The 24,620-nt window shown below is 42.3% G+C and overlaps 1 protein-coding gene and 1 long non-coding RNA gene across 4 annotated transcripts in view; one reads left to right on the plus strand and one right to left on the minus strand.

Annotated features, from left to right (window-relative positions):
- Positions 1–24,620, plus strand: part of sash1a (SAM and SH3 domain containing 1a) — a 187,723-nt gene that overhangs the window by 67,318 nt on the left and 95,785 nt on the right. The window lies entirely within an intron of this gene.
- LOC119476981 lies at positions 8,036–11,286 on the minus strand. The gene is made up of 3 exons (XR_005204144.1): positions 11,000–11,286; positions 10,752–10,907; positions 8,036–8,464 (listed from the first exon to the last, which is right to left on the minus strand). It is a non-coding gene; the product is annotated as an uncharacterized LOC119476981 (long non-coding RNA).

A 24,620-nucleotide genomic window follows, 5' to 3' on the forward strand; every position in this document is an offset into this window, starting at 1 on the left:
GAAAAGTTTGGGCACCCCTGCATTAGACATTTAAGTAAATGTGTTTTCATTCGTATGATGCGTTTCGAGTGTAAATGATGTACAGCACAGCATGCCGCGTGAAGAGAACAATGCAGGTTGACATAGCATGGCAATTAGCATAGTAGCACAACAGAAAACACCCCAGAAGGTGCAGTATAAGAAAATAAGATGTACTTTTTTTTTCTTTCCTTTGTCAACTGTCCAGTCCACTTCATCTACATATGTAAGGAAGGCTCTGGCGAGGAGGAAAGCAGCAGCAGATGGTACTGTCACCTGGAGTGCATGTGTAATGATAGACGGCCACCTGTGCTGGGTTTCGTCTCACAAAGCAAGTTCGGGCTCTGTATTATTATGTGTTATGCGAGGGGGAAATTGCTGCTCCAATGTGCTCTTTTCTAGTTGCTAAGGAGATTACCGAGCCAAATCTAGCAGAGCCGCTGATCAAACGTGTCCTTGTGTAGAAATACAGATACTTAAAAATCACTTTAATCTGAGCGCTACGGGATAATCCCCCGTAAAGTGATGCTACACACACAAGTTTGCATACAAACTCGTCCCCAGTATGGAAACTTCCAGATCTGTATTCCCCCTTAATTCCGCCGTCATGTCACCACAGCACCACAAGTTAGTGCTTATCTTTTCCATTTCTTATGGGAGCATCACCATCAAACCAGAGGCAATCTGTGGTGCGCAAATAAGCCAGCTAGCAGCCGCAACTGTGTGAGAAAACATACAGTAACTTCAGTCCTGGCAAAACCAACATCCCCCTCTCGACCTGAAAACATGCCCAGACATCATTAGAGACGTGGAACCTAAACATCTCATTACTCACACTTGTTTGAGCTTGAGTCTGGACTCCAAAAAGGTGGTGGAGGGGTGGAATGGTGAGGGCACTTGACAAATTATAGGGTAATAGATTCTCTCATTAATTTAATATGAGAGGTCATCTCTGCTAGGCTCAACATTTTATAATGTCTTGGCAGCTTTGGGAAGATATTAGCTTCATAAAAAGTCCCTAAAATTTACTTTAGCTGTTATTTCCCCCCGTGGAGCAAAATATGGGTTATAATGCAGTAGTATACTGGCATCATAATTGAAAGTGACTGATAACGATATATCAGCTCAGTCGCATAAAAAGGAGTGTGAATGACATGATAAAGCATGTTTTTTCCGTGTTGAGGTTAAATTTTTCCGTATGTATTTTACTTTGTTAACACTAATTTTAAAGCCAACCATGACGTTTTTCCTCAACCTAACTAAGTGGCTTTGTTTCCTAAATCTAAGTGAGTGGTTTTGTTGCCCCCTGCTGGTACTGCACCTTCCTACATGTGTAATATTCTCGTCTCTATCCTCTTGTGGACAGGTGGGTCTTTTACACGAAGGCATGCACCAAAACCGGATCGGATATTGTGCCGATTCTGACTCAAATAGCTGGTATCAGGTATCGGTAACAATGGGGCAGATCTATTCGATTCAGTTCTAGGTCAATATACTATATACATTATTTACTGGCATTTGGATTCTTGTTTAAGTTTTGAACAATTTGTTGCTGCATTAAATATTTTTACACTTGAATTGTAATTCCTGTTAATTTTGTAGATTTTTTACCAAGTTGCTGTTCCACAATTTATTATTTTAATAACACATAACAATTCAGTACATTTTTATTTTTTTATTTATTTGTTACATTTTGTTTTACAAAATTAGGAAAGTCATGTTTAAGTCAAGCCTGATGTTGCGTTACACAAAGAATGATCCCAGTCACTTCCACACAGTGAGGCATACAGCTTATTAATTAAACACTGGTATCAGATCGGTACTCTGTACCCAAAAGCCCAGACATCGCTTTCGTTATCGAGACTGATAAAGTCAGATCGGTGCATCTCTAATTACATGCCATGGTGTGATATAAGGACGGATATATATACCTGTACGTTTCTCTTCAAGGAAAAGGCATAAAGTATTCCTGATTTGTTGCTTGCAATTCTCTGTTTTGACAGCTCAAATAATTGCTCTCAGCATAAGGTGTTGAATGGAACATCTGTGATAGTGTGTGCATATGTGCTTACTGAGGTAAACATCCAAATATCCATCTGCCATAGAAATTAAGTCCGTACACTCCAACAAAAGAAAGTGCAGCTCATATATCCTGCTGTCCTTCCAGTCTCCCTTTTATTATCTCTCCCTAGCAAAGAGGGGGGGGGGCTCCTCAGAGAGCTGTCATCCATTGCCATCCATTATCTCCCCGGCTAGCCGTGGATGGCTGAGCACCGTCAGCCTGTGGAGCACAGTGGGACTCTGGGGTTAGCAGGGCTCCAAGTCAAGACGGCTCTCTCGCACCACTGTAAGCCTCCCGGGCCTCCCGGCGGATGGCACCACGCTGGTGAAAAGACAGCATCCAGCCCACCTCCGCTTCCACCACCCACTACGCCACAAAGAGCAGTTAACACACAGCGCAGTCTGTCAGCCTCTGTCCTGTTCATTAAACTGCAGACTTTATTTTAAATTATGGTTAATTTCAGTTCATTCGGATGGAAGATTTACTGTACTCCACCACTGTATGATTTGAATTTGACATCAGCTGTGTTTGTTTTGTTCTGAGCTGTGTTTTCATTTCTCAGACGTCACTACCAAGCGAGTGGAATCAAGCATCGTGCTCTCTGTGCACGGATCAGTTGAAATCGAGGTTGTTGCGGCATGTTGGATGTTACTTGTGCTCAAGTGGATTTTTAAGACCGTACACTGCGTGGAAAAAGTCATACAGTTGCATGTTCGCCTGCTCGGCTTCATTGACTTTTTATTATCTTGAGACGATGCCAAAGCACAGCAATCCATTTTTTTACAGACACCTATCATTTCACTATTAAATAAACCGTTTGTATCTCTACAGTTATTATCCCTCATTGTAATTACTGCACACCCAAAATCATTTTCCGTGGAAAACCCCTTCAGGATTTTAATGAAGTGAGCGGCACTCCTGGGAGTAGAGGACTGGATGCAGCAAGGAATGCATGATTAATCCTTAAAAATGCCTCTGGAATGCACCTCCTTGGTCTCCATCCAACTTCGGATCAAAGAACCCGAGAAAAAACAGTGTACTTGTCCCAGTAGTTAGATTGCTTTTGATATGATTAATCATTTAATGGATGTAATACTGCATGTCTTACTGTTCCTCGTAAATCATCCTGTTTTTGCTGCTTGGGTTATCTTATACAGTATGTACTGTATGTAGTTAATTACATCGGTAATAATCCTGTAAATGCAGTATTGTTTTGGTGGAATTTTCAAATTGTGGTCATGGAAGGCAAGCAAGTGGTTGAAAAACCCATATTTTTTAGTCTGTTAACTGTTCTGAACTACTGTGCTAGTGCAGTGCCCCGTTTGGAGCACGTGCCCATCCGGAATGGGCCAATTGCTTGGTAGCGTTGTGGAGAACCGCGGTATGGCTGCTTGCACCCGCCAAGTGTGAAGTAGATGAACGGTTCTCAAGATATGCAAAGGGAAGTCATATATACACAGACAGATATTCCTTCCTTTATAGTTAGATAATGCTGCTACAGCGCAACCTATTGGCCAAATGGCACCAAATGTGTCATGGTCACTCACACATCATATCTACAGATGTCCACCAAATGTGGTTGCAATAGCACAAAGCGTTCAGGAGATATGACATTTCTTGTAATATAAGCCTTACCCACAGCATTTTGAGCTCACTTTTAGGGCCAGCTGCAGCAAAACTGTATGGAACATCATGTCCTCTCACAAATTTTGTGATGATTGCTCAAAATGTGTAGGGAAATGGTGGAAAATCTAGATGCAAATGGACATAGACCCATAAAATCCAGGAAAAAATATGTACTGTATGTGGTTTATGGTTAAAAAGCTACAGGCCAAAGCATAAAGTTCATTGTTATAGCGCCACCATCTGGTCAAATCACACCACATTCGACGTTGCATTCCCTGGGGTCCCCAACAATACACCCGCCAAGTGTGAAGTAGATCGGAAGAACGGTTCTCGAGATATGCGAAGGACACACAGACAGACAGACAGACAGATATTCCTCGATTTATAGTTAGATGGTAGTTAATAGTTCTTTAGGTTTTGTATCCAATGGATGTTTTGCATATAATTTAGTATAAAACATAATATTAGAATGTATTATATAGAAAATAACATTTCCGCAAAATGCATCTTATATTTAAAGGTTGCAATTTGTCATTCTTTGTAATCAGATATTCCCTTTATTCAGTGTTTTTGTATCTTTGACGTGTAGCATTTCCTCTTCTGAGGAAACCCTTTAGTCATCAACATCTGCCCCAAAGATCAGAGCTTTGAACTGGGAGCAAAACGATCTGTAAAACACACGGCGATGAAATATTCATCGGGAGCGCCACGGCTTGAGATCGGAAATGTAGGAGTTATGTCCAAAACCTAGCAGCGTAAATTAATCTTATACGTGTTTTGCTATCTCACAAGATTTACTCCACTTGACATTTTAAGTGGGTCAGCCAGAAAATAGGAAAATGCTCGGTGCAGAGCTTTGACGATCTATATTTACACTGCGATCTGGTCATGGCTGTAAATGCTTTTATAGCACAAGTAAGCTTTTAAAAGTTCTGTACGGTTTTAATTTCTTCCTCCTGCATAGTCAGTCAGCTCACATTGTCCCAGAATGCACTCCTCCTCCTGCCAGGCAGAGTTTTTACAGCAGTCCAATCTAATAACCAAGGCGTTGTCAGTCAACAGTCGGCAGCCTTTCAGAAAAAGGAAAAGGTCTTCAAGCCTGAGGCGTTTGTTGCCCTCTAATAATACATTTATTGGCATGTCTGTTTGCTCACTCTCTCTCACACACTCAGAAATGCACGTCACACGCTCTGTAAACCCGTGTTCACACCATGACCAGCTTGGTTGAATGTTTGCTGTTATCTAGTGTCCTCAGCGTTCAGACCGAGAAAAAAACAGAGCTGCATTTTTCTATCGTCCTTTTTGCTTTCCATCACATTACATTGTTACGAGGAGTTATTATAGCAAGTTAGCAATCAGAGTAGCATTAAACAGAAATACACATACAGTGACTTCATAGTTAAAGCTGCAGTCGGTAACTTTGAGCAATAATGTTATGTCATTTTTATAAAACGGTTACTATATCCTGACAGTAGTGCATGAAGGAAAACAACCAATCAGAGCCGAGCTGTCTCTACAACAGCTGTCAATCACTGCTCGCGGAACTTGCGAACTCCAATCAAACGGTCAAACTAAGCAGCGCTGATTAAATATGAATCAAGATTCTGTTACTGTAATGTCTATTTCTCACCTCAAATGTTTTCAGAAACATCTTGTAGTGTACTGTTTAGCTGTAAAATGACAAAGTTTGCTCCGGCCGGTGGGCGGTGCTTGGTTTTGACTCAACTGTTTTCAACATGGCGGCCGGTTCACAAACTTTTGGTGCCTTCAAATGGGGTCGTGTTTAGAAGAGTCCATATGAACGCCCCCCCTCTTTTGGTATTCACAACCTCGTAAGCGGAAAGTTTCTGAAAGCTCAGAGTTCACGAGTTGTGACGTGTTTGTTTACGTTGTCAGAAATGGCGGAGGCCTTGGAAGTAAATTTTTCTGTGCGTAATAAGTGAATATATTGTAATTTTAGTCGTATATTGTAATCATTAATAATTTATAATAGGTGTAAGGAAAGTGTTGATATTCCCAACGGCCTAGACGCCGACAGTAACGTTAATATTGCCGTAGCAGCGGTGTTCTCACGACTTTAACCACTTGAACGCCAAGCATATTGTGCACACGACTTCCCATGTTGTAAACACGAGCTCACGGGTTTCATTTGAAGGCACCATTTGTTCGGGCGCAGTGGAATCTTGCTAATGCAATTATGAGCACAGGAGCACACAGAGGCACATGATTTTTTCACAGATTATTTTTCTCTAATGCACTACTGTCCGGATATAGTGACAGTTTTATAAAAATAACTTTGCACAAAGTGACCGACTGCAGCTTTAACCACTGACCCTGACAATGGACGCAGCTGTGGTATAAACTTGTTTATATGACAGTTCCTGCTGCAGTCTTTATGATGAATGATTTAGAAACCTGGGAAGGTTGTGATCTATTTCACATGTATGATGCTGTACTATTGTTCATGAAACAAAGCCGCATCTGCAGGGTCAAAAGGACACATCATCAAACGCACCTCTAGCCACTTGATCCTTGCTCTGGTCATATAACGAACATCATGTGGAACACACAGTTTATTTCCTATTATCCTGATCTTGGCTTGGAGGTGCTCCAAATGTACTGTCTGTGGGATTTAAAATGTCAGACATAGACACGCACACAAAGGCATGCAGACCTCCAGCAGCCAGGTGAATCACAAACCACCATCGTCATCGCTCTGCTCACCAGTAAAGACAAAACACGCTCTCACAAGCAGGCTCACACCGGCCAAACAACACTAATTAATTACTCAACTGGCTCTGTCTAAACTGCTCCAAATTATTGATTTATTTTTCTTCCTAAGTACAGTTGCAGCATGTTCATCCACATGTAGCTCATGTGCTGCTTGCACACAAACATTAGCAATGTCACATAAATCAAACATCTGTGTGTGTGTAATTGCCCTCCTAATGGAATGGGATCGTATCGATTTATGAAACTAAGTGGACGTCTCATTTTAGACCCGGCTAAATAGAGTTTTAATGACTGCCTTCATCTGTGGTCCTATTGTGAGCCTCTGGATTTCAATCTTCAGAGGAGCCAACAAAAGAATATTGCTAGGACACACACACAGATTTTTGGGTGTGTTTTTAAGGTCATGTGTCTGTCAACATTTCCTGTCTTGTAGCCAGATCCAAGCTTGTCAAGCTTTCTAGCAGTCTGGAGAAATCCGAGCTCGAAAGTAATTTAGAAAAAGGCGGAATCACAGCGCCAAAAAAAATCTTATCAAAGTGATTTTTTGTCTGCCAGGGAGAATATTTTATTAGATTGCAACAGAAACAACCTCGCTCTGGATCTTGAAACAAGAAAGAGGCAGTTTGCTGCATTAGAATCAAAAGAAGAAAATATGTGTGTTGCGTAGAAGAGTTCTTTGTACCAAAAGGTGCTGTCCCTGGAGACAAATATTTCCAAACTAAAAGCCCTTTGAATCGCAGTCTCAGGCTTTCTAAAGACCTTGTTATCCTAGAGATTTTCTCTTGACCTTGAGCTTTGATTGGAGCAAAGTTTTTTTTGTGCTGCGCCCAGCTTTTCTGAGACAATGTGTAGATAAGACCAACGATGGTTTTGGCTCTGAGGACTTGTGTTAAATTCTCTGTTAACCACAAACCATCCTCCTCACTTAGTCATGCTCTCATGTTGATATTTCACGTCCCTGCTATCGACAGTAAAGTTGAGCTGAGATGTCTCGGGTGCTGCTGCTCTCGGAAAAGATGACAGGTCTCCGAGCTTGTTCCTTTAGGCGCTTTAAGAAAAACTCCCGCCTTTGACCGCCGCGGTGCCGCGGAGTTCATCCATTACTCTGTGACAGCTTGATGAATGTGTCAGGCGGTTTAATTAGAGTTTGTGTTCTTAATATCGCCTCCCTTGTTTGACGACGTTATTACCTCAGTGTGCGATTCGATGTGATTATTCACCGCTTTGATAAGGCGTTGTGATGAAATGTTATTTCTCGCACGACCGCGGCGGATTAACAAAGGTTCCCACAAGACGGATCACTGATTGATCACAGCCTTCCTCTGCTTCACGACTCAACTGATTTCTTGCGATCCAGAAAAGGCTGCAGGCGCTCAGAGCTGCCAGCCCGTCTGTCACTTGTCCAACATCCTTGGCCGATAGAAAAGTGACAGACAGACAGCTGGTCCCTGACTTGTCAAACATGTTATCATTAGCTTCTTTTTCACCAGAATGTATTTAAAAAAAGCACATTTGATTTCCACTGCTGCGTGTGGGCTCATGCGACAGCAATGATTTTGTGCAAAAAGTCGACAAACACCCACTTTATTTGTTTATTCCTGCAAGACTGACGGCTTGTGTTGTCATTTTGACATTTCTAGTTGATCTTTATTGCACTAAAGTCTTTTTAGTTTTTGTTCCACACGATGCTTTTTTTTTCATTTTGCGTCAATCAAATAGAGAGAATCACTCCGAAGCTATTTTAAAGACGTTTCCACAGATGAGTCAGATGAAAACTCACAGATCCGAGATGAATCTGCTGCTCTGCCATTAAAATATGTGTGCATACATGTTGAAGTGAGCGCTGTTTAATGTGCGTCAGATGGAAAGTGCTTCAGCCTGGCTGGGGTCGCAGATACCGTTTGACGGCGTCTGAGTTTTACGCGTCGGCGCTTCTTCTTTGATGCGTCACAATTACAGGCTGAACATGACGGGCCTTGTCTTCCTCCACCTTTTCTTTATCCCAAAGCCCCATGCTGAGGATGGCTGGAAAAAAACAACAACTAATTATTCAGCTGTTGAAACAAAGAGGCGATGAGAGAAGTAGCCTGTCTGTAGTATTGATGCAGATGCAAGGCAGTAATGAAAGAGATTACTGGCTGTTTTGCAGGTCTTTTAGAAAAGAGGTAGCTCTTTTGAGAGTGTGTTGTAGTTGTTATGACAGCAGAGATGCAACCTTGGGATAAATGTAATTGTTTGTTGACGTGGCTGGCATTTTAAAGCCTGCGCCGGGAGACAGTTAAGACCTTGAAGGACAAAAAGCTGTGTTAAAACCGTAATAGGATAAACCAGCATCCGGGCAGTGTTCTCTTTCATAGACAGCCAACACGCTCACATGCACACACACACACACACACATGCATACAAGCGCACACACACTCCATGTTTCATTTACATTCACACTAAAACAACCACGCTCACCGTCACACCTCGCCGCCCCTGCAAAGTTCCACGCACATCCATCACTTGTCAGTACAGAGTGAGTGTGAGATGATGATGGATGGTAAGATGTTTCCACAGAGCAGAGTAGAGGAAGTGTGTGTGTGTGTGTGTGTGTGTGTGTGTGTGTGTGTGTGGGGGGGTGTGTGTGTACGCACATATATCCCATGTTGTTGGAGAGCTTCGCTGGTTTCGCCTCAGGTGTTCTCTCCGACCCGGAGGTTAATTGTCAGAGTCAGTCAGCATGAAAAAGGCGTGTAAAAGTCAGATGTGTAAACCTGTGGTTGTATATGACAGCTGGTAAAGTGACACCCGTCTGACATGAGATTGTAACAGAGAAGATCTGCTCTGGTGTAAATGATATGGATTCACCTTGTTTGCTCATATGTAGTTTTGATGTCGAGCATGTCTCTTTTACACAGCAGGAGATAAATGAAAATGTATGAGGGAAAGACAGAACTCTCTCCTAGACGCTCTAAGCAAACCTTGTTTCAAGGGAAAACAGGTCACCCGCAATGACTGAACCTTTTTACTTCCTTAACTGCTGCCAACCGACATACATCCAGATACATCATTTTAAGGGTTACTTGCATTGTGTTATAGTGGAGGCTTTGTTAAAGGTAGGATTGGTAGTGTTGTTGAAATTCTCATTACAATTTCAAATGCTCTGACAAAAAAGAGAAAAAAAATCTGGTATCTGTGTCCGTCGCGGGACTGTAATAAACCCGTTATTAGTTTCACTTTCACTTTTGAAATGTAGTTAATTTAAGCCAAGTTGTTTTATTGCCTAAACCTAAAGAAGCCTTTTTGTTTGTGTTCAAAACGTAACGTTTCATTCAGTTTAACGTGTTAGAACGTGCTGCTTTTAAGTTTCGCTTTCACTTTTACAACGTAGTAGGCATAGTAGGCCCCTAATGACCCACATCTATGGTGCTTATAGCGATAACACCTATTTAATGGCTCAATGACAGTCAAATCTGGTGGTTGTTTACATTCGTTATGATATGTTTACGTCCATAATGATAAAGACATTTAAAAAAAAAAAATGTATATAACCTTCAGGGAAAGGGGCATTGGGGCAAAGCTTCAAACTTAAAATCTCCAAATGTTTCCTCTTGTATGAAAAGTTTCCCAGCTCAGTTTTAACAGAAAGCCACAACAAGAAGCTACGTTCAGGTGAACCCATGTTCACTTCTTTTTCTCATTTTTCTTCACACTATTCGTCTCATGAGGTGCAGCCGTTGTCTCAGGGTGTTGTGGTGTGAAGGTCACTCTGACAGTGTACCCCTTCCTCTGTGCCAGGAAGCGTGGTACCTTCCCCTTGCCAGCGTAGCCCGCAGCATCACCCCGCAGCATCACCCCGCAGGTTCCAGCCTGCAACCAGCGTGACCCCGGACGAGGCCGTGGTCGTGCGCCGCTTGGCGCTGCCCTTTTCCCACATTACACAGGCGCCGCTTCTGCCGGCGCCGCCATATGTTTTGCCATCGACTGTCATACATAGAGGGCAAAGGTGAGAGATGCCCAGCGGTAACGTCCTGGCAGAGTGCTCCACCCCATCAGGGAATCGCACACGCTGTGACACGTTTCCTGGTGTGGCGTTATATTTTGACAATAGGGTATGTGTAGGCATTTAATTGTGGAAATGCAGATTCAAAGCTGTTTTTATTTCGCCCCTCAGGCCTTATAAATAAATCCTTTTGTTCGTTCTTATTTCGGCTTTTTTCATCCATTCTACATGAAACAAGTATTTTTTCCAGCACATCTGGTTGAATGTCAGCGACTGCTATGAGCGGCTCAAGCTTTTTTTTGTTGTTGTTCCCCTCCCCTTACCTACACTTTAATGCCGTGATTAAACAACCTCACACAGTTAGGAGTGACAGAGTGCTGCCACAGATATGGAGGTAATGTTTCCTGTTGAATAAACCCTCCTCGGGTGCTTCAGCTTCCTGTTTCCTGTCTCTGGGAGAAAATAGGACAGTGCTGTGGTAGCCTGTGGAGAGAAAACAGAAAAACTCAGTGGAAACCTGGAGAGAAGGGGACACTCACTATTGTTGAACACAACACTAACAATTTCTCACTCACGGGCACAAACACTAGTTTATGGTTCCATTATTGCAAACATTGTGAGGATGAATACACTTGTTGATGGATGTCCATGACCTACGACCTCAGTGCCGCTTCCCTGTGGTGTCTGGGAATATCTTTGAGCTCCTGGTTTTATGTTGTCAAAAACAGTTTCATATTAACAGCTTTGTGATACGGAAGGTCAGAAACAGCAAGTTTAACACACATCCTAACATATATCTGAATATACTGTATATACATACATATACATATACATATTGTGAGGCACTGCAATTGAATAATTACTGCTTCTCTCCACATGTTTGTATGTTTTTAAATGATAATTTGTACTGTCTGTAAAGAAGCATAATGGTTGCTATCATAATTTTTCAGACAGCTGTTGCTATAGCGACATGGAGAGTGACTATAAATTCAGTATGTGTTGAATTACCTCTGAAAAGGCCTCCTAGACCATCGCCACTGTGACCTACGAGGAATCTATAGAGAAAAATATCTATCAACACATCTGTCCACGCCGAAGCCCCACTTCACACAAGGGCCTTTAGCAAAATAGCAGTCCATGCATTTAAATAGGAATATTATTATAATGACACACCGTCACATCAAGCGCGTGTGTGTGTGTGTGTGTGTCACATTGGTTTTGGAGAGGGGAAGGGTTTAGGCCATAAAACACGGCAACACTCTGACAGGTTTCAGAGTCCTGGTGGAGAAGACAAGCCTGAACAGTTGACCTCATGGCTTGGTCTTTATGTTAATGCCAGAGAATTTATTAGCAGCCAGTTTGGGCCTCGGGGGGCACTGGTACTGACGCAAATTTATGTGAGTCTAAGTAGGATGACAGAGTGAGAGTGGTGATACATTTATTCCTCTCTATTCTGTTCCCGTCAGCAAAAAACGAAGCAGATCATTAGTGACTGAGCGGGACAGACTGTCTTTCAAAGAGAAAATTTGTGTGGGAGGTGTACTGTAGGTGTGTCTGATGAAAGAAGAGAGAGAACTGAGTGTGGGCCAGTCAATCATGTCATCACTAGAGCTGTAAACCAGTGCCTCCCACATCTCTGGACGTGTAAAATAAACGGAGGCGTTGATTTAATTACCAAAAAGAATACATTTATTTATCTTTTTGCAGTATTGTATTTGCGTCATAGAATGTACAGTATATAAGAAGTGGACGGAGTCACTGTGACGTGCCATTTTGAAGCCTTAAGTTTGGCATGTTGGTTTTTTGCAACCAGAAGTGAAACGAGGGTGCGGAGCTAAGTACAACCGAATGCTGAATAAGACATTTTAGGTGAACAAAAAGGTTACAATTAACTTTCATGAACTGAAAACGCACTGTGAAAACAACGCCCTGGTAGCAACCTGTCAATCACAAGGTAGCCACGCCCTAAAGCATCCCATGCTTTGTGGTCTATTTGAGTCTAAATGGGACCATAATTTACTAAATGAACATCATGCTGTATTGAAGAAGACTTGAAACTAGTGATTGAGACCATAAACTCATGTTTACAATGTTTACTGAGGTAATAAATCAAGTGAGAAGTAGGGTCATTTTCTTATAAACTTCTATACAATCAGACTTCTTTTTGCAACCAGAGGAGTCGCCCCCTGCTGGCTGTTAGAAAGAATGCAAGTTTAAAGCACTTCAGCATTGGCTTCACTTTTCAGACCCGGAGGTAGCCCACTGGTTTTGCTTACACATAAAGTGAAGCACAAAAGAAGAGTGTATGTTTTCTGATACTTAGTTTAAGATATATATATATATATTGATATTTTGCAATCCATGCTCTCTGTTTCACTAAAGCAGGCATAGAGGTGAAAAAAATTAAATAGTGCAGCCAGCTCAAGAAAAAAAGGAAAAGAAAGAATTTAATAACTGAGAATGGCTTCTAGACAGAAAGCAGCTTGTTCTCACATTCTCCCCCGTCAAAGCTCCCAAAGCGTGATACATGATAGAAACCACCTCGAAGATTAAACACTGTAATAGTTTGTCAGCTTTTGGTCTTGGCCAAAACTCAAGACAGATTCTGTTTCAGCTCATTGAATAACCCCCCCACCACCCCAAAAAAAATCAATTTTGGTTAAAAAAAAAAGTTGTGAAAATGTGTTTCCTCCAAGAAAGTCTGAAAACCACTTGACTGTACGCTGCTGGGGTTAGAGCCAAGTCCAACTGTAACTCAGTGTAGACCTAGGGAACATTTCAGCGGACAGGGAGTCATAACTTAGCATGTTATTGCAAACAGGAGGTCATATTTTTCCTGGTGATCAGACAGCTCCTATAAAGAGTGGCACAAAAAAAGGAGCGAGGCAATTAAATGAAAGGGTTTTTCTTGAATATGGGCCTACCCACACTGACAGCATGAAATTGTTAGCTGTAACTGAGCGAACGCCACAAGCAATTTACCTCTACGGAGCGCACGAGAATGTAATTTATTTTCATTCACGTTGGATCACAGTAGCTTGCGATGTGTCACTTGGCTGTCTGCGTGGATTCGGTGACATCTGCGCGTCTGTAAAACCTAAAAAAAAAAAAAAAAACAGCGATACCTCGTTAAATATTTGATATTGGCTCACACTGTCGGGCCGCTTCATCCGAATCTGTTCCAAGCACTTAAATCAAATGTGGGGAGTATTTTGCTTGTCAGCTGTCCCGGAGCTTGAGAACCGTCGGGTACAGTAATAGCTTTTTATTTTAAATAGTTATATCACATACTGAACTGAACTGCTGCTGAACTCCTGTTCAGAATGCAGTTCTTGCTCTGGACTATTGACACACCTGACTTGAGAGTAATTGCTGCAGTTAACTTAAATCAATTAGCAATCCCAAGCATCATTAGCTGCTTATACTCTGCAGCCAACACCATCACTAATTCAAAACACAGTGTTAATTGTTAATGCGTTGGTAATGATAGCTTAATTGTCTTAATAATATAGTAGGATGTTGATCAAGTGACTTCAAGGACGGGGAATATGTGAGTTTGTACTGAAATGTTTTTCTTTCTCTGTTTCTTCCATGTTTGGTCCCACCTATGATGACTCCTCTTCTTCTTTGTGTTCAGGTAAGAATAAACCCTTCCTCCTTATCACGCCCTTATTTGCTTTTGTCTTCCATTCAGACTGATGTGCAGCAGCAAGGATGTGGGCATCATTGTTTTCATTATTCCTTTGTTATTACCTTACATGTGCTCTAACACTGAGCGATTGCGTCCTTGTCTGCTGATTCTGTCACAATGCGACTAACCTGATTCACTGAACCTAATTTCGCCGCACTTTGCTTCGCCTCGCTGCCTTCGGGAGCACGGCGAGAGAAACTGCGAGGATGTTTTCTGCTGAATTTCATCAGTGGATCTCTGAACCGTGAAACAAAATGACTTCCTGAAACTTTCACGTCGTCCCTCTCCTATAATTCAGCGTGGCATTTAGCCAAATAAAAATGAAAGGGGGAAATCAATAAAGTATCACAAAGTAATAGGATAGACAAAGGAAAAGAAGCTCCACAAGACGAAAGAAATTACCCAACAACAAGGTCACCTCATTCCTCCTCTGAGCATCCATTGAGCAGTTGAGAATGGGGACGGGAGGAGTGTGTGCGAGACAAGATAACACACAAGAATGGCGTCGCGTAATTGAGATATCAATCAAGGAGGTTATTTCAGGGGTAATTGCTGAGGTCCTTGGGTTTGTGTTTGTGTGAGAGAGAGAAAGAGAGAGACGGAGAGAGAAGATTAAATGTGGGGAAAAAAATAGCGTTGAGAATCTGTCATTCATCTCGGTAGAATAGCCGTCATCGTATTCGTTGCTGTTATTCTGCTCCATGACGCTCCAAGGCTGAGATGCTCTTGGTATTAAAAAAATGAATAAATAACTACAAGAATTGACTTCCTGTCTGCTGCTTACAATAATAGCTTTATATTTAGTCACGGCTGCGTCTGCATTTTCTAGGCCTATTTAAAAAAAAAATGTTTTTTTTACACAGGCACATAATGAGGGCATGGTTTTTATTTTTATTCATTTTTTTTCCACCAGAAGTCTGTCTGAGGAGTTTAATTTTGAATGCAGTTATTTGGGGGTTATATTTCATTTGGCTGAGGACAGTAAATAACAAATGATATCCACTAGTGGGTTTTACTTTGTGAGGATAGATGTCGTATTTTTTTTTTTTTCCAAATGGTAGAAGCCTCATTTTGAAATGGGACTCCTCAGTGACATTCATACTGTGCTTAATGTTTATGCATGTGGAATGTTTCATTTTATTAAATGCCAATCCGCTTTTATATCCGTATGGATGGGCCGTTTGAGACTTTTCAAGAGGCGTCGAGCTTTGTTTTAAGGGCAACACGGAGCTCATGAATATTCCATTTCCTCATGAGATTACTTCCTGTAATAACACGGCTCTGCTCCCCAAGGACATACTACTACAGACGCTACACACTCTGCTTCAGGCACACACACACTCACTTCATCCCCCTCACACACGCGTGCCTGCGTGTGGATTTGCACACATTCCCACATACACAAATCCAGGTAGATTATTTATATATTAGCATAAGAATGTTCACTTTTAATTTGCCATTTTCTGCCCAAGTGCTCTCAGATACTGTACTCCCTGCATGGTTAAATCGGAAAATAAGCTTTTAATTGTGGTGATGGAAATGAGAATAATGGCCCTGGGTGAACTGGGTAAAGTTTTTTTGGGCTTTGGTGAACCTGCCTCCCATTGCAACATAACTGATCATTTTTTCCCATTGTCACTAGCCGCGTTTCCATTCACGTTTTTTATGCTTAAGTATCGCATTAGAAATGCTGTATGGAAACGGCAAAACAAAGGTTTTTATGCAGAAACGCCTTTGCTGAATAAATTCTGACCTAGCGAACATATAACTCATATGACTGGTCAGCCGTTTCCGTTGGCAGCATCTTCTCGGAAATTCCCATAATGTGCGAATGCTTGTCTTTGTCTCCAGACAACATGAAACATGACCAATACGAGCTGACATGAAAGATACATTAAAACTTGCCCAATTGATCCAAATTCCAGCAGACCTCTCTCCATTTTTCTTTCGTAGATGGTTAGTTGGCCAAGGAGACTTGTTCGGTTTCCAGTTCCTAACCTCTACTTCTACTCTGTTTACTGTTGGATTACAGCCATGCGTAGCCTATAGCGCCAACTTCTGATGAAACTATGCTGTAGCTGAATTTATTATCTCCAAACCAGTTGATGGAAACGTGCCTAATTCACATTTCTTTTGCGACATTTCAAAAGTTTGCTTCAAATTTGCTTGACAATTGTATGGAAACACGGCTAGCGTGCCGTTGCTTCACTTTCAGACGAATTCTTTACTAAATCCTCTTGCGGAAGTTTAGAATAGGTAAAGTGTGTGATGTCCTTTAAAGGGTCAGATCATCAGAATTACAATAAAACACTCATTTCGTCAGTCATGTCTAACTATTTCTGGAGATTCAGATCATTTGGGTTTTTTTTTGCCCAGGTTATGGAAATGTCGATATCTGAGAGTTTCGCCTCCACCACAATACAACGGGGTTTGTGGTGCTAAAATGACATTAAAAAGTTCAGCAGTGTCTCTGGATAATTCACAGACTTCATCGTCAACCATTTTCATTGGAACCACTTTCTTCTGACGAAACTGTTGACAGTTTGTTCTCTCTTTGAGCACCACAAAATGAAATCACATTCTCTTCCATTGTGTTGGTGTGGAAGCAGAAACGTCAGAAATGCTTATCTCAAATCTTAAAATAAAACCCAAACTGCATCGCTAGATACCACTAGAGATAAATGAAAAAAAAGTGTTTTATTATTATTTGGGTGAACCAACCGCTTTAACGTTGGCTACCACAAAACATATATCATGTTTCTGCGAAATGGACGGGAATGCATCTGTAAGAAATAATGTGAAATTGGAGTTCACCATTTTCGATTTATTTCATACAGGATTGGGAAATATGAGTCTTCAATATATCAGCAGCATATGGGAGTGTGGTTGTGTGTTCTGGACTGGAGACGTGTAGCGCTGACTTAAAACCGGACATCTGGATCGGTCATCATCGCTCGCTCTCGTTTTTACAGTTTGAATGGAGCATATTTTGGGAATAAGGATAGTATTCTCCACCAAGTTTTATACCTCACCACCCAGTAAAGACTAACACAGCTAACTCAGCCTCTGACCACTGCCGGTGTTTTTAGATGATGTGTTTATGAAATGGATCTGTGGAAGGAACTATAAAGGAGGAAATGAAAGGAAGAGATGTTATTTCAGGATGGAAGGAGCAGGTCTTTGGGGTATCATAATCCTCCCAACCAGCTCCTTTTGAAACTTCCCAACCAGCTCTTCACCAGGCTCGCACATTCTCTACGCATGTACAACCCATTCAGCTACGAACAACTTGACTGACACGTGAAATGCCCAATTATTGGCTACCATCAAACAATTATTCACATTATTCACCCAATCGTCATTGCAGGCCGGCGATTAATGATGGCTCCAGCCAGCCATGAAGCGGACATGATGGGGGCATTAGAACAGCAGTCGGGGGTGGCGATGTGGCGAAACGGGAGGAGGATGTTTGAGCATGTTGTCAACAGGCCTGAGATGTGGATGACAAATGACCAGTGCTGGTTTCTCATCAAGCTGATGTCTGTTATTCATGGAGCTGTGTCTGATTGAATAATGTAGTTTCAAAAGAGAGCGGCAGGATTAAAAGACGCCTTTTATGTGGAATTAGAGGCTCTTTTTTCCTGGATTTAAAGCACCTTTGGATCCAGTAACGCTGAAGTTTTCTGGATTGGCTTATTGATCGGCGGTTGATCGGTTTAATCGATGAATGGATTTGTCTCCTTCAGTTGTCTTGAGCTGTGATTGCTTTCATCCTTGTACTAGGGTCAAGGATTTATGTGTCCCAGTTTGCTTGGACTTTTTTTTGTCTTTTACTCTTTTCTACCTCTGTAGTAAAGCACTAAAGTTAACTATTAGCACCTCTAATGTGGCAATAAGCCACAAAAAGGAGCACTAGTCAGGTGATTGAAGAAATATTAAAGAGGACCTATTACGCTCATTTATCAGGCGCATACTTGTATTTTGGGTTTCTTCTAGAACATGTTTACATGCTTTAATGTTCAAAAAACACTTTAGTTTTCTCTTACCGGCTTTGCTGCAGCACCTCTTTTCACCCTCTGCCTGAAACGCTCTGTTTGACTTCCTGCCCCCCTCCTCCCGAAAAACCCAGTCTGCTCTGATTGGTCAGCTGACCCACTGTTGTGATTGGTCAACCAAACCAAACTCTGCAGACTTCACTCCAGCTCTGCTCTAACTAGCTTTGTTTGAGGGCGTGCAATACTAGCCGCTAGGCGTGTATTATGCAAATGTGTTACATGGTGACATCACCACATTACGGTAGAAAAGACGGGACTTCAAGCAAGGCATTTCAGGCAGTTCAGGAGCAGTGTTTCTGTTGGGGGAGAGTAACTCCCTTTGGTGTGGGCTTTGTAACTTGGCAGACCTTTTACATGCGCAAAAAATTATGAGTTGATATTAAGATCATATGTCTTCACATTTTGTCAGGATTTCTGTTTTGCATCTCTTTTTTTAATCATTCAATTTGTTACTTATATGAAGTCAAGACTTTCTCAGGTTTCCTACTTTTTGGTTTTCCCAACCGTGTTCCCGGTTTGAGTTAAAGGTGTTTATGAGAGTAATCCGTGTGTATATGAAGAATGTGTCTTGAGAGGGAAATTGCTGGCAGCTTATGGGACATAAAAAAGGACTTCCAGTAGTCTGGCTGATGCAGACAGAAAAGCTGGCTGGTGCTTTGAAGACATGAGCCTTTTGAGATTGGATGCTGTGCATCAGCACTTTGTAAGGGCTACAACTACTGTGCTGCTGCTGGGGACCAAATACAAGGCAATATTTAGAGAAATGAAAATGGTCTCTACTGAGATATTTTCAGATAGACATAAGTATTTATCAAAAATCCCTGTTATTGAATGTCTCCCAAACACACAAAGAGATGCATAACATCTGGCATGGAGGGACTGAGAGCATAAGAGAGAGTGGGAGTGTGACAACTTGGCTGTTAAACCTGATTCAGATATATATTTTTTATAAACTGAGAGATAGACATGCAGGCAGACAGACAGACAGACAGGAGAGATGGAGACACAGAGGGCGAGAATGAAAGATCACAGATAGTCATCATTATCTAGCTCCAGTCCTCCCAGTGGTGGAGCAGATCAATACAGTGTACCCAGCATGGCTCTGCTTTGGAACCAGCACCACACAGCCTCTCATTACTGCCTTTCACTCTCATTACCACACACACACACCGCCGCCAGCGCATGCACGCACACACACACACACACACACATGCACCCGCTCACACTTGCAGACATGCCTGTGCACACTCTGTCAATCTCTGTCAGTCTTCAGTGCATGTTGGCCACACATGACACATCTGAACAAACATTTGCTCTGATTTGAATTGTTATTGGGTTTGGCTTACTGTGTTTTTTTTTGAGCGTTTGAATGATCCAAAGCTGTGACCTTTTCTGTTTAAAGACAGCGTTTCTTGCATAAAGCTACTATAGGCTGCACACATTGTTAGTAGTAGTGGGGTTTTGTAGAGTAAAACTGTCTTTCGCTTTACATGTCAGACCACATGAATGTGTGCACACATGATACACACACACACTTCCAATCATTCCAAATCCCAATCTCAACGAAATTAGGTCATAATATTTACTATGTTAATGAGTTTCTATTTTTGAATAATTAACATGGAGTTAGTGGGATTTGAGGAGGGAATTGGGTCTCAATGTAATCCTCCATGCCTCTAGTGAGCAGAAATGTGTTGTATGTGAGACTGGTTAGACTGGTTGGTGTGGAAGATGGATTAGCATGGCGTTAGATGGTTCACTGATGATGCTTTTTTTTTTTAAAAAAGAGATGGAACAAAAGGTTTTTGGGTATCTTTTCATCATGACAGATGTGTAGGGTTTATTAAGGAGTTTAGTACTTCTGTAAAAAACATAAAAATATCATGCACGTCTGCCCTTTTTTTGGAGTTTTCCCAGCAGCTCTTGAGCTCTCGGGAGCAGCTCAGGGAGTCCTTCAGCCCCCCTGATTTGCATTCGCTGCAAAGTTCAACAAGCCTGCTGCCTGCTGCCACCAAACAGCGAGGCAGAGCTCTGCTTGTTTTCTCACTCTTAATCAAATGGAGGGCAGGCTGTTTGTGCAGCAGTTTCATCGTCTTTATTTCCCTCCGCTTGATGCATCTAAAATGAAATTAGTAACTCTCTCGCCGAAGCCGGACGGGGGCTTTTGAGAGTCACTCTGGGAGAGTGGGAAATCTGATCCAGAAAATACAGCTGTGTGTGTAACTGTGTGTTTTTGTGTGTGTCACTTCCTCACATACACAACCAGCGCTGGAAAACCAGATGTTCTTCCGTGTTTTATTGCTAGCCAGCCCCAGGAGATAGGAGAGCCACCTGCTGGAGGAGCTCACCACGACCTTGAATATCTATAGCGAGCATCCATCTGCTTCCCGTACTCCGCCATCCTGCTGTGCTGCATTAAACCTACATAGGTGGCACCGTGGCTCAGCCATTAGTGCTGTCGCCTCATACAAATAGAGAGGAAGCCAAATCCACAGAGAAAGGAGAAAGAGGAAATTCAAAAGTTCAATTAAAAAGTTATTTTAGTCCATCAGACACCAGAATCTTTAGTCTTATGATACCAGGTTTTGATGGACTGTGAAAAACTGAGTTAATGGGATCATCTCACCCCCTTTGGTTTGGGTGCATGCCATGTTTATGAAATCCCATGTGTGTACAGCATACATCTACAAACAAAGCAAGAGCCAGAGTCTAATCAGTGTTGTGGAGCAGAGATGCTGTGTTGTGTTCAGTTCTATTTCTGAATGTCACAGTAAGCATCTTTACATATCTGCTTCCCAGGATACCAAGTGGCAAGGTGTGCTCATTATCTTACTGACGGTGCCCCCTTATGAGTGCTGGTTAGTAGTCTCTTTGGTCATGCTCACGTACTGTACAGTAGCTCCTCCTCGCCTCCAATGATTTATGTTCTCCACTATAAGAAAACAAGGTCACCTTTGTCTAACCTTTGTCTCTATGGATGGTGCCAGTCGCCATCCTAGCGAAACAAAAAGCACTCTGTCAGCGTGGTTACTACAGTATACAGTACGCAACTGCAAATACAGACACAGCAGGGCCTTACTGTATACACAGTCCCATAAATGGCCCCTAACTGTGAATGTGAGCTTAAGTGATGGTGTAGTGGTGTTAAAACTCTGACAAGACGACCTATCCTAACCTTAACCAGCTCCAGAGAGTTTTGCAACTTGGGGGTTACCTTCTAGACACGACCTTAATATTGCAGTGAGCAATGGAGAGCAAGCTGTACCCAGCATGCCAATCGGCGGTGTAACAGTTAATAGGGGTCGATTGTGTACATAACGCACTACTAATAATTATGCCCCGTAGATCTTCAAGAGCTTGGACTCGACACTGCTCTTCCTGGGGTCCTCAGCAATACACCCGCCAAGTGTACAAGTCGATTGGATGAACAGTTGTCGAGAAAATCGAAGGACAGACCGACAGAGACTCCTTCCATATTAGTGTGATTAGATGGATCAAGGCAAACATAAGAGCCATGTGTGTGTGTTATCCCGTGTTACCTGATCGCTAAGCCTTGCACAAGTTAGCGATGCACAATCAGTGCAATAGGCTGTCACATTCTCAGGGATTTAGTTTGATGCCAAATGAAATGAGAGACGCATTACACATTTAAGCTCCAGTCATCCTACTCCCTCACATACCCCATGCCTCATATTTTAGAGATTATCACACCCCTGGTGTCATAGCAACCTGTATGTAAGGAGTCAAAGAAGGCAGGAGAATAAAGGAGGAAAGAGAGAAAGAGGACAGACTGGTGTAGAAACGGAGCAGAGACAATACAACATTTAGAGAAGCAGGAGCAGGAAGAGACATGGCAGTGCAAAATCAGAGGCAAGAAGGAAGAGAGAGAAAGAGGGGCTTCATATTCTGCCACTAAATTGCAAAACGACAGATTAATATATTGTAGTCTGTACAATTGGACAGTTAGAGCAAAAGAACGCGATACTATTTTTGGTGAAATGTTACAGTATGCAAACACTATGGACACTATGGCGGCAAAAATATCCCACAATGCAATGCGGTAGTGATGACAATGTCCATAACGGACTCTGACAGAAAACAGCTCTGTAACTTCAACGTTTCAAATTTAAGTGTAAGTATAACATCTCTCTTTGCTATGCAGAATATATATGTTAAATTAATTCAGACTTTGATTCTCAGAAATCGACTTTAGTCACATGAGGTTGGCACGGGTTGCCATGGTTACACGTCTCCAACCGGCAAGGAGGCTCTCAGGCAGTGACGACGTAAAGTACTGCTTTGAAAGCACTGCAATGAATGCGCTCTATACATTCCTGCAGAAGCTTGATGTCAATGTTGTTATAATGTATCGGCATTTATTCCTTGGTACTCCGGTAGCTTTGCCAATGTCGTGCCAACCAGAGACATTACTGTTATGTACACACAGTAGGAATGTTATCCGCTCCAGAGTTGCACATAACAGGCAGGAGGCCAGACCAAAGTAATGCTAGTTAGCTGGAAACGTGCTGATGATTGATACCCGATGATAGCGGTGGTAATGTCAGACGTGATATTTTATTTTTGGATTGAGTGAAGAGTAGTTTTTTTATTGCAGTCCTTTGAAATCCAGTAAGGGTGTGGGTGTATTTTATGACCGTTACAGTAAGAGACAGATCTATTTTTGCAGACACACACACTGCCGGTCCAAAACCACAGTCTTACCTACTGTAAGTGAATTCAACTGAATAAAATAACATTATTACACTTTTGTATGTTAATTTCTGCTTCAGTTTAAAAGTAAAATTGGAACATCCCCTCTGGTTTTTAGTTTAACTAACCGGAGTGTAATCTTTCAATAAGCATGGACAAAGATGGCTGCGCTCTTGGATGAAGTAGAAGAAAACTACTGCATGAAGCGGCGATGATGTTCCCATAGGGTTGTAATATGTAGATATGTGTGTGTGTGTGTGTGTGTGTGTGTGTGTGTGTGTGTGTGTGTGTGTGTGTGTGTGTGTGTGTCTCCCCACTGTGTTACTCTCCTGTACACAGGAACTAAGTCCTGCTGTGCAATCATGCTTAGTGAAGCCCACCCGACCCCCTGCAGACACTCGCATATGCACACACTCAGGTACACACACACACACGTACGGTATGTATACCTTCTTCCGCACGCCGTGCTGCACACATCCATACAGCCCAAGGAGCAGCGGGTTATAGTAACAGTATTTTCAGCTTTTCCAATGCTGCTCAGCGAAGGAACTGATCTAAGCTGTTTCCCATTGCCATGAAATATGCATTAGTCCCAGCCTTTCATGTGGGCGATGAGCTGTGTTTTGTGTAAGAAGTCCCGGGGATATTTTCTGATACTTGCAGCCCACCAATTTTTTATCTTCATCTTTTAATTAAGAAGGAGAATGAGGTCTCGGAGAAAGAGAGCTAATCTTTATTAAATGGAATTTCTGGGCCACTGGGTTGCTTCGGGGCTGGTTACGAAACATCCCGCCAACAAACGCCGCAAACCCCCAGCTCCACGATCCATTATTTCTCATCAATTAACCTTGAGAAAAACCACAGGAAAAGACCACGCTGAAATAATACGAGGCTTAACATGAACAAGGGGGGGTTACGCTGCCTATAATAATGATTTCAACTGCTCACCTGTTATGTCTCATTCTCTTTGAATAATGTTGAGCAAGGGGTCTCACCGCTGACAGAATCCCATTGTTCACACTGTCGGCAAGCCGTCTCCAGCTCGGGCGATGTGCAGCCTCCAGCCTGGTTCCATCTTGTGTAACGACATGGCAATCAATCATTTTTTTGCAGAGTGTCTGCGGGGGTAGTGGTGTGTGCCCACATTGCCCATACAGGTTCACCAGGAAATTCCTAATCCCAGCACTCTGCTGGCTCCTGTGACCACCACTGGTCGCTCCTATTTCCCCTTTTTCCTGGCAGGTCGGCCCTCTGCTCTTCTATTATCCCTCTATCTGTAATTAAAGGCAGCCAAGGGGAACTGAGATGGAGCGAGAGAGGATAGGTGTCCATATTTCACACAGCAGCAAAGATCCCAGCCTTGGCCATGGCCTGAAGGGTGTGTAATTAGTAGGGGTGGAGGGGAAAAATCGATACAGCATCGTATAGCGGAGTTTGTGTGGCAATATTGTATCTATGCACAGACGTTAAGTATCGATCTTTTATTATATAAACTATTAACCTCTTAACAATCCGACCGTTATTCTGTCCGTCAGAGGTTTTTAGCAGACTCAGTCTTAAAGCTAGAGTGAAGATACTGGTATCGTATGAAACTAGAAAACCTGAGGAATCCATTGGTACCAACTGTGCTGTGTTAGCTTCTCAAGAAGGAGGCCAAATAACACTCCAAACTTGCACTAAACTTTGGCGAGGAAAAACCATTTTCAAAGGGGTCCCTTGACCTCTGACCTCAAGATGTGT

The sequence above is a fragment of the Sebastes umbrosus genome, chromosome 18 (assembly GCF_015220745.1).
Source record: "Sebastes umbrosus isolate fSebUmb1 chromosome 18, fSebUmb1.pri, whole genome shotgun sequence".
NCBI lineage: Eukaryota > Metazoa > Chordata > Actinopteri > Perciformes > Sebastidae > Sebastes > Sebastes umbrosus.